The following is a 12,588-nucleotide window of genomic DNA, read 5'->3' on the forward strand; positions in this document are numbered from 1 at the left end:
ATGAGGTCTCCACCAGCAGAAACGGGGAGATCACTGAAGATGCAGAGAGTTGAATGTTTCTCAGCTCTGAGGCTGGACCACCCCAGTTCAAAGTCTGGGTAAGCCACTTACAATCTGGGAAGTTTTGGGGCAAATCAGTAAATCTGGCTGTGCCAGTCTCTGTGTCTACAACGTGGGAATGCTTTCTTTGATGCTCAGAGGCAGTTATTTCAGCATTTCTAAATCAGGATGCTTATCACAGTCATTGGCAGCCAGATGGCAGCAGTGGCATAGTTGTCTGCCCATGTTGGGCATACTTGGAATGAGCTGTGTGCAGTTGTAGGACTCCATGTGTACTGAGCTTGACTGTCTTTTTAAAAAATGTCTTTGAAAAGACTGTGGCATAGATCGGTATTGAAAATTAACATTTTTTGTGTATGCAGAAAGATAAGGGAACAGCAGTGGGGTGTACATTTCAGAGTAGTGAATGCTGTTTACTGTTGATTAGATTTTTTCTTTTCTTCAGGGTTAATAACCTAATGATAAGTCTTGAACTCGACAGCATCTGATATTCAGTGAATGTGGCATCTCACTAGTTACCTCGTGAGGTTATTATTAAGGTTGTAAAGTTGTAAGGATTAACACTTATCTGTAAATGGCCTAGAACGGGGCCTGGTGCAAAGTCAGCACCATGAAAGTACTGTTGTTGTTTTATTTTTAAATATTTAGTCATCACTGATTTCAACAGTTGCTGCCTCTCATCTAGCTTCTGAGGGGGTGCCATAAGCATTAAGGTCATGGAGATTGGGAAAGGACAGTCAAGGTTTCTCTAAAATAGAGTCTCAGAAATTCAGAGTTGATGCTACTGAAGTTGAGGAAAGCCTCTGAAAATACAGGAAGTTTTTATAGAACCAGACATTTTAAACTCAACAAGACTGATTGAAAAAGAAGACTCTGGAAATAAAAAATCAAGATTGGGGCTTCCCACTGGCTCAGTGGTTAAGAATCCGCCTGCCAATGCTGGGGGACACAGGTTCCATCCCTGATTTGGGAAGATCCCACATGCCGCTGAGCAACTAAGCCTGAGCACCATAACTGCTGAAGCTCATGTGCCCTGGAGCCCGTGCTCCACAACAAGAGAAGCCGCCACAACAAGAAGCCCGTGCACCACAGCTAGAGAGTGGCCCCTGCTCTAACTGGAGAAAGCCCGGCGCAGCAACGAAGACCCAGCGTAACCAAAAATAAATTTTAAAAATCAGGGTTATGGCAGCACCGGCCTTCTTTCTCTCATTCTCAGCAGCTTGTGTGCTGACCCACATTTCCCTCCACCACGTCACAGCCTTGCAAGGATTCCACCATAAGATTTATCACTTATAAAAGATGCAATTTCACTCTAAACCCCGACTGACCCTGCAGCAACAGGAGAAAGCCAGTGCTTCTCCACACTTCCTTGCCTGCCTCTGCCTCAGACCCAGCAAAGCTCCCCGTTCCCAGGAAGTAGCTTAGTTGGGAAAAGATGTTTTGCATTGAAACAGTTCTGATACCAGCTGGCTCCATCTCAGAACACCTGTTTGGGTATGAAATGATAATTATTGAAAGAACACAATATGGAGATTTCCCCTTGACAGCTGCTCTCGTGTTCTCAAAGCCTCTTACTTCCTTGTTAAGAAATAGGCAGTAGAATGCATAGGAAACCAGGGCTTATTATGTCACCACCTGGGCTGAGACTCACACCTGTATATTGTATCTTCTAGTGTGTCAGCCCCTGCTTTGCAGCACACAGCAGTTAGCCAGTCATTGGTTAAAATTTCCCTTGTCTTATTCCAAGGACTAAGTTCACTTCTGCCAGAGCTTCATGAGGGTCAAGCAATGGGGGAAGGCTCCAGGGTTTGGGGAAGGAGTCAAGGGTCTCAGGAGACCTGCCAGCTCTCTCACCCCAGGATACCAAGGGAGTAAAGACATGAAGGACCAGCAAGCTCTGAAAGTATTTTAGATTGCTACCCACCCTTCTCCAACTCCCTCCTTTCTGGCTCGAAAAGTGTGAAGATTCCATCATTTATGCCAGATTGACAACCCAGGTAAGGAAAATCAGTTTTCATTATGGCTGGTTTAAATGTGTGCTTGCAGGCAGGTTCACAAAAACCAGCAGCAGTATTGGGAAGCAGAGAATTTGCACAACTTGCCAGAGTGTGCTCCAAGTTGATAAAATAATGTTCTTGTTTTGAGGTATGATTCAATGTGGCCTGTCTCTACCATGAAGAATCAGGCTCAGGATAAAGTGTAATTATAAAATCCTGGAGCATCTTAGAAGGAAGTTGCTCGATAAACATCAGGTGCTTTAATATTGCTGACTCAGTCATTGTGAGAAGACTTGCAGAAGCATCAGGCTCCAGGTGTGGAGGTGACACTGAAAGCGTGAATGCCTCCACTGCCATAAAACTATATTTTTTATTATTATAAAAATAATACCTGCTTATTATGGGAGGATACAAAAATGTGTAAATTTAAAAAAAAATAATGTCACCTATATAGTCCCATGAAATTAAAAGACGCTTGCTCCTTGGAAGAAAAGCTATGACCAACCTAGACAGCATATTAAAAACAGAGACATTACCAACAAAGGTATGTCTAGTCAATGCTATGGTTTTTCCAGTAGTCATGTATGGATGTGAGAGTTGGACCATAAAGAAAACCGAGCACCAAAGAATTAATGCTTTTGAACTATGATGTTGGAGAAGACCCTCGAGAGTCCCTTGGACTGCAAGGAGATCAAACCAGTCCATCCTAAAGGAGATCAGTCCTGGGTGTTCATTGGAGGGACTGATGCTGAAGCTGAAACTCCAGTACTTTGGCCACCTGATGCGAGGAACCGACTCATTGGAAAAGACCCCAATGCTGGGAAAGATTGAAGGCAGGAAGAGAATGGGACAACAGAGGATGAGATGGTTGCATGGCATCACCGACTTGAAGGATATGAGTTTGAGTGAGCTCCAGGAGTTGGTGATGGACAGGAAAGCCTGGCATGCTGCAGTCTATGGGGTCACAAAGAGTAGGACATGACTGAGTGAACTGAACTGAACTGATATAGTCCCATCCCCCAGAAAAGTTTGATGTTTCTTTTTCCTCTTAAAAAGATAAGTAATACATAATACATATGACACAAAACTAGTATCATATTGTATTTACAGTATTTTAAAACTTTTACTTGAAATAGTTTCAAAGAACACAAAGTTGCAAAAATAGAACAGCACAAGGAATACCTGTGTACCCTCACCTCATCTGCATTATCTGTATTCTCTCCAGCTAGCCATCCATCATATATTCATCTATCTGTAATTAAAGGGTGAGTTTCCTCTATCAAAGCTCTCTTACCCCTAAACACTTCAGTGTGTATTTCCTAAGGAAAAGGATTTTTCTCCTTTAATGTGACCACGGTTGTCAGCCTAACAGATTCATAAGCTTATGTTGATTTAAAAATTGAATCTATCATCCATATCCCAATGTAATCAATTAAGTGAAAAACATTCTTTATGGCAGTTTTCCCTCCAGCACAGGATCCAGTCAAGGGTCATTTCATTGTCAGATCTCTTTAGCCTTCCTGATCCTGGGACATTTTCATGTTGTTGTTAGTCCCTCGGTCGTGTCTGAGTCTGCGACCCCATGGATTGTAGCCCGCCAGGCTCCTCTGTCTATGGGATTTCCCAGGCAAGAATATTGGAATGGGTTGCCATTTCCCCTGCCAGAGGATCTTCCCCATCCAGGGATCGAACCTGCATCTCCTGCATTGGCAGGCGGATTCTTTACCACTGTGCCAGCAGGGAAGCCAGGATATTTACATATTTATCTTTTGTGACACTGCCGTTTGAAGAAAGCAGTATCTCCACCCCTGCCCCCTAACACGCAGCTTTCCCCTTAACTGAGTGTTCTTCTTCTGCATTTGTCCGGGGTTTCTTTGTGGTCCGACTGAGGCTAGCATTCACCATTGGATGCCGAGTAGGTGAAGCTGTGTCCTCCTTGGGGTGTCACACCTGGAGACAGTGCCCTGCTCTCCTCACTGATGACGCTAATCTGATCACCTAGTCAGGGCCTGTGTTTGCCCAGTTTCTCCGCTGTGCCATTACTGTTTGTTTGTTTTTGCTTGTTTTCCAATCTTCCTTTGCAGTTTATGTCTGTGGGGAGACAGTTTAGGATCATGCAAATATTCTGCTCCTCCTCAAAATCTTCCCTGAGATTTAGCATCCATTGATGATGCTTGCCTGCTTCAACCTTGACCATGACAGTTGCCAGATCCACTCTAGTGCCTCCTCAACATTTTTCAGTTGGCCCTTATCACTCTTTTTTTTTTTTAATTGGTAAGGACTCATTAATTCTTCTCCATACAATTTCTCACACATCCAAAACAGTCAGATAATCTCTCAGCACCACTTCCCCCTATGGACCCTTCACCTGGAGCTCTTCCCCTCTTCTCCACTTCAGACTTGTGGTCTGCTGGCTGCTGCAAAGCTGCCTCCCTGAGATTCTCACTTCTTGCCATCTAAGGAAGTTCATGCCTCTTTTTTTTCTCCTGTGTTGGACCATGTTTCCTGAAACCTGCACCTTCCTCTTTCATAGTTTCTGTGTTTTGAAGAGAAGACATTCTTCTCTAACCTTCTGAGAAAAGGCAGGCAACCTTTTTTTTTTTTTGGAGCATATGTGTGTCTACAAATGTCTTTGCTTTTTCTCTCACTTTATTGATAATTTGGGTATTGAATTCTGGGTTTGAAGTCATTTTCCCCGAGACTCCTGAGGACATTGCTTCAGTGTGTTTTAGCTTCTACTATTTGCTGCACAGGAAGCCAAAGCCAGTCTGATTCCTGGTTCTTTTGATGTTACCCGAGACTTTGTATATCGTTTTGGTTTTCATTCTGCATATTTTCATTTAAGATTCTTGTTTCCTCTACCTCTTATGATCTAAAATTTCTCAGTGTAGCTCCTTGTTAACTCATCCCACTGAATTCTGGGGTGGGAACTTTCAGTTTGAAGACCTGTGTCTTTCAGCTTGTAAGAGGTTTTTTGTTTTTTTTGTTCATTTCTTCCAGGTGTTTTCTTACTCTCTTTCTGAAACACATATTCAGATGTTGGACTTGCTTGACTAATGCTTTAATTTTCATAGTTTCTCTTTTATTATCCATCTCAACCAACTTTCTGGGAGTGGATTTTTTTAACTTTATCTTCCAAACTTATTAGTGACATTTTTATGTTGGATATTATATTTTAAGTTTCTAAATGCCTTCTTTATCTAATATATTTTTTCTTTTCTTTTTTTAGAGCATACTGTCTTGTCTTATCCTAGAATGTTATTTATTATTTTTGGAAAAATTTGTTTTCCTTCTCTCTTGGGTTCTTTCTTCATTTAATACCTTTTATCTCAAAGATATTCCTTGTGATCCTTTACTGTCTTCATAGTTAATAACAAGGTATTACATCAGCTCATATGGAAGCTCTCTGATTTGCCTCACTGTTCAGTTCAGTTCAGTCACTCAGTCGTGTCCGACTCTTTGCAACCCCATGAATCGCAGCACGCCAGGCCTCCCTGTCCATCACCAACTCCTGGAGTTCACTCAAACTCATGTCCATCGAGTCAGTGATGCCATCCAGCCATCTCATCCTCTGTCGTCCCCTTCTCCTCCTGCCCCCAATCCCTCCCAGCATCAGAGTCTTTTCCAATGAGTTAACTCTTCGCATGAGGTGGCCAAAGTACTGGAGTTTCAGCTTTAGCATCATTCTTTCCAAAGAACACCCAGGGCTGATCTCCTTCAGAATGGACTGGTTGGATCTCCTTGCAGTCCAAGGGACTCTCAAGAGTCTTCCCCAACACCACAGTTCATATGCATCAATTCTTCAGTGCTCAGCTTTCTTTATAATCCAACTCTCACATCCATACCTGACTACTGGAAAAACCACTGCCTTGACTAGACGGACCTTTGTTGGCAAAGTAATGTCTCTGCTTTTCAATATGCTATCAAGGTTGGTCATAACTTTTCTTCCAAGGAGTAAGCGTCTTTTAATTTCATGGCTGCAGTCACCATCTCCAGTGATTCTGGAGCCCCAAAAAATAAAGTCTGACACTGTTTCCACTGTTTCCCCATCTATTTCCCATGAAGTGATGGGACCGGATGCCATGATCTTTGTTTTCTGAATGTTGAGCTTTAAGCCAACTTTTTCACTCTTCTCTTTCACTTTAATCAAGAGGCTTTTGAGTTCCTCTTCACTTTCTGCCATAAGGGTGGTGTCATCTGCACATCTGAGGTTATTGATATTTCTCCCGGCAATCTTGATTCCAGCTTGTGCCTCTTCCAGCCCAGCGTTTCTCATGATGTACTCTGCATAGAAGTTAAATAAGCAGGGTGACAATATACAGCCTTGACGTACTCCTTTTCCTGTTTGGAACCAGTCTGTTGTTCCATGTCCAGTTCTCACTGTTGCTTCCTGATCTGCATACAGGTTTCTCAGGAGGCAGGTCAGGTGGTCTGGTATTCCCATCTCTTTCAGAATTTTCCATAGTTTACTGTGAGCCACACAGTCAAAGGCTTTGGCATAGTCAATAAGGCAGAAATAGATGTTTTTCTGGAACTCTCTTGCTTTTTCGATGATCCAGTGGATGTTGGCAATTTGATCTCTGGTTCCTCTGCCTTTTCTAAAACCAGCTTGACCATCTGGAAGCTCATGGTTCACGTATTGCTGAAGCCTGGCTTGGAGAATTTTGAGCATTACTTCACTAGCGTGTGAGAGGAGTGCAATTCTGTGGCAGTTTGAGCATTCTTTGGCATTGCCTTTCTTTGGGATTGGAATGAAAACTGACCTTTCCAGTCCTGTGGTCACTGCTGAGTTTTCCAAATTTGCTGGCATATTGAGTGCAGCACTTTCACAGCATCATCTTTCAGGATTTGAAAGAGCTCAACTGGAATTCCATCACCTCCACTAGCTTTGTTCGTAGTGATGCTTTCTAAGGCCCACTTGACTTCACATTCCAGGATGTCTGGCTCTAGGTGAGTGATCACACCATCGTGATTGTCTTGGTCATGAAGATCTTTTTTGTACAGTTCTTCTGTGTATTCCTGCCACCTCTTCTTAATATCTACTGCTTCTGTCAGGTTCATACCATTTCTGTCCTTTATCGAGCCCATCTTTGCATGAAATGTTCCCTTGGTATCTCTAATTTCCTTGAAGAGGTCTCTAATCTTTCCCATTCTGTTGTTTTCCTCTACTTCTTAGCATTGGTCGCTGAGGAAGACTTTCTTATCTCTTCTTGCTATTCTTTGGAACTCTGCATTCAGATGTTTATATCTTTCCTTTTCTCCTTTGCTTTTCGCTTCTCTTCTTTTCACAGCTATTTGTAAGGCCTCCTCAGACAGCCATTTTGCTTTTTTGCATTTCTTTTCCATGGGAATGGTCTTGATCCCTGTCTCCTGTACAGTGTCACGAACCTCTGTCCATAGTTCATCAGACACTCTATGAGATCTAGTCCCTTAAATCTATTTCTCACTTCCACTGTATAGTCATAAGGGATTTGATTTAGGTCATAGCTGAATTTAGGTCATAGGGCCCAAAAACTAGTGGTTTTCCCTACTTTCTTCAATTTAAGTCTGAATTTGGCAATAAGGAGTTCATGACTGAGCCACAGTCAGCTCCCGGTCTTGTTTTTGTTGACTGTATAGAGCTTCTTCATCTTTGGCTGCAAAGAATATAATCAATCTGATTTCAGTGTTGACCATCTGGTGATGTCCATGTGTAGAGTCTTCTCTTGTGTTGTTGGAAGAGGGTGTTTGCTATGACCAGTGCATTTTCTTGGCAAAACTCAGTCTTTACCCTGCTTCATTCTGTATTCCAAGGCCAAATTTGCCTATTACTCCAGGTGTTTCTTGACTTCCTACTCTTGCATTCCAGTCCGAGACGAGCAACCCCACGTCCAAGGAGCGGTGGCTGCACGGGTGCAGGAGGGCCTAGAGGAGCTATTCCACGTTCAAGGTCAGGAGGGGCAGTGGTGTGGAGATACCCCTCGTCCAAGGTAAAGAGCAGCAGCTGTGCTTTGCTGGAGCAGCCGTGAACAGATACCCCACATCCAAGGTAAGAGAAACCCAAGTAAGATGGTAGGTGTTGCAAGAGGGCATCAGAGGGCAGGCACACTGAAACCATAATCACAGAAAACTAGTCAGTCTAATCACACTAGGACCACAGCCTTGTCTAACTCAATGAAACTAAGCCATGCCCGTGGGGCCACCCAAGATGGGCGGGTCATGGTGGAGAGGTCTGACAGAATGTGGTCCACTGGAGAAGGGAATGGCAAACCACTTCAGTATTCTTGCCTTGAGAACCCCATGAACAGTATGAGAAGGCAAAATGATAGGATACTGAAAGAGGAACTCCCCAGGTCAGTAGGGGCCCAATATGCTACTGGAGATCAGTGGAGAAATAACTCCAGAAAGAATGAAGGGATGGAGCCAAAGCAAAAACAATACCCAGTTGTGGATGTGACTGGTGATAGAAGCAAGGTCCAATGCTGTAAAGAGCAGTATTGCATAGGAACCTTGAATGTCAGGTCCATGAATCAAGGCAAATTGGAAGTGGTCAAACAGGAGATGCCAAGAGTGAACGTCAACATTCGAGGAATCAGAGAACTAAAATGGACTGGAATGGGTGAATTTAACTCAGATGACCATTATATCTACTACTGTGGGCGGGAATCCCTTAGAAGAAATGGAGTGGCCATCATGGTCAACAAAAGAGTCTGAAATGTAGTACTTGGATGCAATCTCAAAAACGACAGAATGATCTCTGTTTGTTTCCAAGGCAAACCATTCAATATAACAGTAATCCAAGTCTATGCCTCACTGTAGGCAAGCTTTTTAAAAAATATTTTAATTAAAAAATTTGAAACTGCAATAAGATACACATAATATTTACCATCATAATATTTTCAAGTGTACATCTCAGAAGTGTTATGGACACTCACATGGTTGTACAGTTAAACTCCAGCTCTTCTCCTCTTGCAAAATTGAAAGTCAATATTCATTTAACAGCATCTGTCCATTTCCCCCTCCCTCCAGACCTTGGCAACCACTTCTGTCTTTATGATTCTGACTACTTCCGGTCCTCTAAGTGCAATCGTACTGTGTCTCTCTCTTTTGATGGGCTTCATAATGGCCTCAAGGTTCATCCATATTGTCCAACGTTTGTCAGAATTTACTTCCTTTTTAAGGCTGTGAAACATAGTCCATTGTGTATACACATCACACTTTGTCTATACATCATCTGTCAATGACACAGACACTGGAGTTGCTTCCGTCTTTTGACTAATGCTGCTATGGTATTTGCTATGTGCAAATACCTCTTGAAGACTCCGCTTTCAGTTCTTCTAGGTATATAACTAGAAGTGGAATTGTCACGTCATGTGGTAATTCTATATAACTTTTTGAAGGCCTACCATTGTATTTGCACCATTTTATATTCCTATCAGTAGTGCACAGTATTCCAGTTTTTGTACATCCTTTTCAACATTTGGTGTTTTTTTTTTTTTTTTTACATAGTAGCCATCCTAATGAGTGGGCAAGCAGTTATATGTGTATAGTTTTAGGCCCTGCTTTTTCCACAGAAAGTGATCTTGAACATTTTTTTTCCATGTCAATAGGTATTTTTTAAAACCTGATTTTTAACGGGTGTCCTGTTTAACAGATTTCATAATGTTAACATTTTGTGTCCAGTAATTCTCCAGGTATAAATAATGTTATATAGAATATTCTTATAAAGAAATCTTTGTGTACATCCCTGATATTTTCTTTAGTGGCTCATGTCCTAGAGGCTGAATTCCTGGATAAGAAGGTGTTTTTGATATGTATTGCAAGATTGCTTTTCTGCAAGCCTGCATCAGTTTATATTCTTACCAGCAGTATTAAAGTATCATCTGTGCTGCATATTATCAGACAAAATATTTCAATGTATGATCATAAATACAAGGTCAGAAAGACTATATATATCATTAGATAACAGTGGTCAACTCTGAGAATAGTTCTGGTTTTTCATACAAGTGGTAATGTAAAATGCTAGATGAATTTTTATCATTTGTTTTTCAGTTAAGAATGTATTAATGTAAATTTTTATAAAACATTTTAATTTCCTAATGTAAAAAAGAAATGGTTGAAATTATACACTTATTTCAATATGTATGCTTTTTGGTTTTATTAAACATTTTTTCCTACTTATTATCTTTCTCCTTTTGCGAAATAGCCACTCAACTTCATTTGTCTAATTTCTTGAGTTGTTAAAACTTTTAATATATGAATTCACTTCATCATACATGTCAATAATATTTCCCCCTTTTTCTTGTTTATTCTTCAGAAGCTAAAGTTAAATATAGGTAGCTACATTTATTCATCTTTTACTTTATGATTAATTTATCAGCTTTTACAGTTAGAAGGCTTTTCTTCATTCTGAGGTCAGATATTAATCTGCCTATTTTTTATGTGTTATTGTTGTTATTGTATGTGTTTTATGTGTTATTGAGGTCGTGTCCAACTGTTTGTGAGCCCACGGACTGCAGCATGCCAGGCTCCCCTGTCCTTCACTATCTCCCGAAGTTTATTCAAATGTGTGTCTATTGAGTCAGTGATGCTATCTGACCATCTCATCTTCTGCCCTCTCCTTCTCTTTTTGCCTTCAACCTTTTCCAGCATCAGGGTTTTTTCCAATGAGTAGACTCTTCACATCAGGTGGCCAAAGTATTGGAGCTTCAGCATCAGTCCTTCCAGTAAATATTCAGGACTGATTTCCTTTGGGATTGACTGGATTGATCTCCTTTCAGTCTAAGGGACTCTCAAGAGTCTTCTCCAGCACCACAGTTTGAAAGCATCAATTCCAGAAAAGATCCCAGAATCAGGATCTTTTCTAAAGGGTCAGTTCTTCGCATCAGGTGGCCAAAGTATTGGAGCATAAGCTTCAGCATCATTCCTTCTAAAGAGTATTCAGGACTGATTTCCTTTAGGATGGACTGGTTTGATCTCCTTGCTGTCCAAGGGGCTCTCAAGAGTCTTCTCCAACACCACAGTTCAAAAGTATCAATTCTTTGGTGCTCAGCCTTCTTTATGGTCCAACTCTCACATCCATACATGACTACTGGAAAAACCATAGCTTTGACTAGATGGACCTTTGTCTGCAAAGTAATGTCTCCGCTTTGGAATATGCTGTCAAGGTTGGTCGTAGCTTCCAAGGAGCAAGTGTCTTTAATTTCATGGGTGCAGTCACCATCTGCAGTGACTTCTGGAGCCCAAGAAAATAAAACCTGTCACTGTTTCCATTGTTTGCCCATCTGTTTGCTATGAAGTGATGGGATGGGATGCCATTATCTTCGTTTTCTGAATGTTGAGTTTTAAGCCAGCTTTTTCACTCTCCTCTTTCACTTTCACGAAGAGGCCCTTCAGTTCCTCTTTGCTTTCTGCCATAAGGAAGGAAGTGAAGTCGCTCAGTCATGTCTGACTCTTTGCGACCCCATGGATAATAGCCTACTAGGCTTCTCCGTCCATGGGATTTTCCAGGCACGAGTACTGGAGTGGGTTGCAATTTCCTTCTCCAGGGGATCTTCCCGACTCGGGGATCAAACCCAGGTCTCCAGCATTGTAGGCAGACGCTTTTACTGTCTGAGCCACCAAGGAAGTCATTCTGCCGTAAGGGTGATATCACCTGCATATCTGAGGTTGTTTATGTTTCTCCCAGAAATCTTGATTCCAGCTTGTGATTCATCCAGCCTGGCATTTCACATGATGTACTCTGTATATAAGTTAAATAAGCAGGGTGATAGTATACAGCCTTGAGGTACTCCTTTCCCAATTTGAAACCAGTCCATTGGCCTGGGGACCCAGCGGCAGGGGGCGTGTTCCGGAGGGCCCGTCCCCCTGCAGTCCCTGCCGGGCTCTGACGACCACAGCAGCCTGGATGCACCGGGGGCGCCAAGCAACCGCGCAGTCCTTGCTGGGCTTGGGGCGCAGAGGGCGGTGCTGCGAGCTCGCAGGGCGCCAGGGGGCAGCAGAGGACACGGCGGCGCAGGGCATGCGGGAGCCAAGCGACCGGCCCGGAGGTCCGGGTAGCACTGCCACCTTGCTTGATGGCTCTCAACAGATGGCTCTGCTCCCATCTGCTGACTTGACTTGCGGCTCCTCTTCCTATGCCCCACAGTGGTCCGGCGCGAGTTCAGTTGGACCTACTCCATTCCCACAGTCCTCTGCTCAGCCATCCTAAGTAGGATCGGGTTCGGGCCGCCCCGCCCCGGGGCGTTGTCGCCCAGACCTTCTCCCCATGGTCCTCTGCGTGCCCTTCAGGCCTCCTCTTCCGTTGCGGTGTCTCCGAAACCTTCTTCCCAGGGTCCTCTGCGCGGCCGTTGACGCTCCCTTATGCGTGTTGAGGCCGCCCCCACTGTACCGGTTTCTGCCAGACCTTCTTCCCAGGATCCTCTGCGCGGCCGTGCCTATCGCCTTTCGGCGCGTTCAGGCCCTCCGCCCAAGTGGTCTCGCCTTGACCTCAGGGTCCTGTGCGTATTGTGCCTAGTGCCCTTCCGCGCTTTCGGACCGCCTCCGCTGGTGT

Source organism: Bubalus kerabau, chromosome 1 (genome assembly GCF_029407905.1).
Source record: "Bubalus kerabau isolate K-KA32 ecotype Philippines breed swamp buffalo chromosome 1, PCC_UOA_SB_1v2, whole genome shotgun sequence".
NCBI classification, from domain to species: domain Eukaryota; kingdom Metazoa; phylum Chordata; class Mammalia; order Artiodactyla; family Bovidae; genus Bubalus; species Bubalus kerabau.